Consider the following 3,522-nt stretch of genomic DNA (forward strand, 5'->3'; position numbering starts at 1 on the left):
GTGATACCTCATTGTGGTTTTCACTTGAATTTCCATACTACAAAGCTACAGTAATCAAAATAGTATAGTGCTGGCACAAAAACAGACACTTAGATCAATGGAGCAGAATAGAGAGCCCAGAAATATACCCACACACTTATGGTCAACTAATCTACAATAAAGAAGGCAAGGATATACAATAGAGAAAAGACAGTCTCTTCAATAAGTGATGCTGGGAAAACTGGACAGCTACATGTAAAAAAATGAAATTAGAACATTCTCTAACACTATATACAAAAAGAAACTCAAAATGGATTAAAGATCTAAATGTAAGACCGGTTACTATAAAACTCCTAGAGGAAGGTATAGGCGGAATGCTCATCGAAATAAATCGTAGCAATATATTTTTGGTCCTGTCTCCTAAAGCAAAAATAAACAAATGACCCCTAATTAAACTTAAGAGCTTTTGCACAGCAAAGAAAACCAGTGGAAAGAACCTACAGAATGGTAGAATATATTTGCAAATGATATGACAGATAAGGCATTAATACAACATATAATATATAAAAAGCTCATACAGGGGCTTCCCTGGTGTTGCAGTTGTTGGGAGTCCACCTGCCGATGCAGGGGACATGGGTTCATGCCTCGGTCCAGGAGGATCCCACATGCCGCGGAGCGGCTGGGCCAGTGATCCATGGCAGCTGAGCCTGCGCATCCGGAGCCTGTGCTCCGCAGTGGGAGAGGCCACAACGGTGAGAGGCCCACGTACCACAAAAAACAAAAAACAAAACAAACAAAACAAAACAAAACAAAAAATAGCTCATACAACTCAACACCAAAAAAACAAACAACCTTATTAAAAATGGGCAGAAAAGCCGAATAGACATTTTTCCAAAGAGGAAATGCAGATGGCCAACAGGCACATGAATAGATGCTCAACCTCACATGTTTAGTTTTTAAACTAATAGACAAACTGTTTTCCAAAATAGCTGTACCATTTTATTTTATTTTTATATTGAAGTATAGTTGATTTACACTGTTAATTAGTTTCAGATATACAAAATAGTAATTCAATATTTGTATAGATTATAATCCAAAGTTACTATAAAATGTTTGTTATATTCACTGTACTTTACATTACATAGAGTAAGAGCTTTGTATCATTTACTTTCTACTTAGTAGATTGTACCACTTCACCCATTCCCCTACTTTGCCCTTCCCCCTATACCTCTCCCTTCTGATAACTCCTAGGTTGTTTCATGTCTAACAGTCTGTTTCTATTTTGTTATATTCACTTGTTTCTTTTATTTTTTAAATTCCACATATAAGAGAAAACATACAGTATTTGTCTTCCCTTGTCAAAATTACTTCACCAAGTTTAATACTTTCTGTATCCATGCATGTGGTCCCAAATAGCAAAAAATTTATCCTTTTTTATAGCTCTGTAATATTCCATTGTGTGTGTGTGTGTGTGTGTGTGTGTGTGTGTTTGTGTATCACACATTTTCTTTATTCATTCATCCGTTGATGGATACTTATGTTGCTTCCATATCTCGGCTATTGTAAATAGTGTTGCTACGAACATTGGGGTGCATATGTCTTTTAAATTTCGGTGTTTTGTTTTTGCTTTTTGTTTTTTGGTTATACACCCAGGAGTGGAATTGCTGAATCATATGGTAGTTCTATTTTTAGTTTTTCTGAGGAACCCCATATTGTTTTCTATGTTGGCTGTGCCAGTTTACAGTCCCACCAACAGTGAACTGGGGTTACCTTTTCTCCACATCTTCACCTAGATTTATTATTTGTTCTGTTTTTGACAAGAGCCATTTTCCCAGGTGAGAGATGATATCTCATTTGTGATTTTTATTTGCATTTCCCTAATGCTTGGTGATTTTGAACATTATTTTATGTGTCTGTTGGCCATCTGTGTGTCTTCTTTGGGAAAAAAAATATCTATTCAGTTCTTCCACCTATTTTTAAAATTGGCTTGCTTTTTAATATTGAGTTGTGTGAGTTCTTTATATAATTTGGATATTAACCCTTTATCAGGCATATCATTTGCAAATATTTTCTTCCATTCAGTAGGCTGTCTTTTCATTTTGTCAATGATTTCCTTTGCTGTGCAAAAGCTTTTAAGATTAATTAGGTCCCATTTTTAAATTTTTGCTTTTCAATCCTTTGCTTGAGGAGACAGATCCAGAAAAGCTACTGCTAAGATTCATGTCAAAGCCTGATCTGCCTATGTTTTCTTCTAGGAGTTTTATGGTTTGTGGTATTTCATTTAGGTCTTTAATCCATTTTGAGATTATGTGAGAAAACGTTCTAATTTCATTCTGTTGTATGCAGCTGCCCAGATTTCCCAATACCATTTACTGAAGAGACTCTCTTTTCGTCATTGTATATTTTTCCTCCCTTGACAAAGGTTAATTGAGCAAATGTGCATGGGTTTATTTCTGTGCTCTCTATTCTGTTCCAGTGATCTATGTGTCTGTTTTTGTGCCAGTAACACTCTGCTTTGACTATTGTGGCTTTGTAGTATAGTCTGAAGTCAGGGAGTGTATATCTCTAGCTTTGTTCTTTTTTCCCCAAGACTGCATTTGCTTTTGGGGGTTTTATGTGGTTTCATACAAATTTTAAGATTGATTGTTCTAGTTCTGTTAAAAATGTTCTGGATATTTTGATAAGGATTAGCTTGAATCTGTAGATTGCTTTGGGTTATATAAACATTTTACCAATATTAATTCTTCCAATCCATGAACACAGGATAGTTTTCTATTTATTTGAACCATCTTCAATTTCCTTCATCACTGTCATAATTTTCAGAGTATAGGTCTTTCATCCCCTTGATCAAGTTTATTTCTAGGTATTTTATTCATTTTGATGTGATTTTGAATGGGATTGATTTCTTGCTTTCTATTTTTGATAGTTCATTTGTGTATAGAAAAGCAACAGATTTATGTATATTCTTCCTGTGTCCTGGGTTTTCTATGTATAGTATTATATCACCTGCATATAGTGACAGATTCACAACTTCCCTTCTAATTTTGATGCCTTTTATTTCTTGTCCTAGTCTGATTGCTGTAGCTAGGACTTCCAGTATTATGTTAAATAGCAATGGTGGGAATGTGCCTCCTTGTCTTGTTTTTGATTTTAGAGGAAAATCTTTCAGTTTTTCACAATTGAGTAAGATGGTAGCTGTAAGTTTGTCATAAATGTCTGTTATGATATTGAGGTATGTTCCCTCTATACCAATTTGTTGAGAGTTTTTATTATGAAATAGTGTTAAATTTTGTCAAAAGCTATTTTTGCATCTTTTGTAATGATCATTTGATTTTTATTCTTTGTTTTCTTAATGTGCATATAACATTGATTGATTGGGTATATTGAACTATCCTTGCATCTCTTGAATGAGTCCCACTTGATCATGGTGTATGATCTTTTTATATGTTGTTGAATTCAATTTTCTAATACTTTGTTGAGGATTTTTGCACCTATATTCATCAAAGATATTGGTCTATAATTTTCTTTTTCTGTATCATTTTG

The sequence above is a fragment of the Grampus griseus genome (genome assembly GCF_964374135.1).
Source record: "Grampus griseus genome assembly, chromosome: X".
Lineage (NCBI taxonomy): Eukaryota > Metazoa > Chordata > Mammalia > Artiodactyla > Delphinidae > Grampus > Grampus griseus.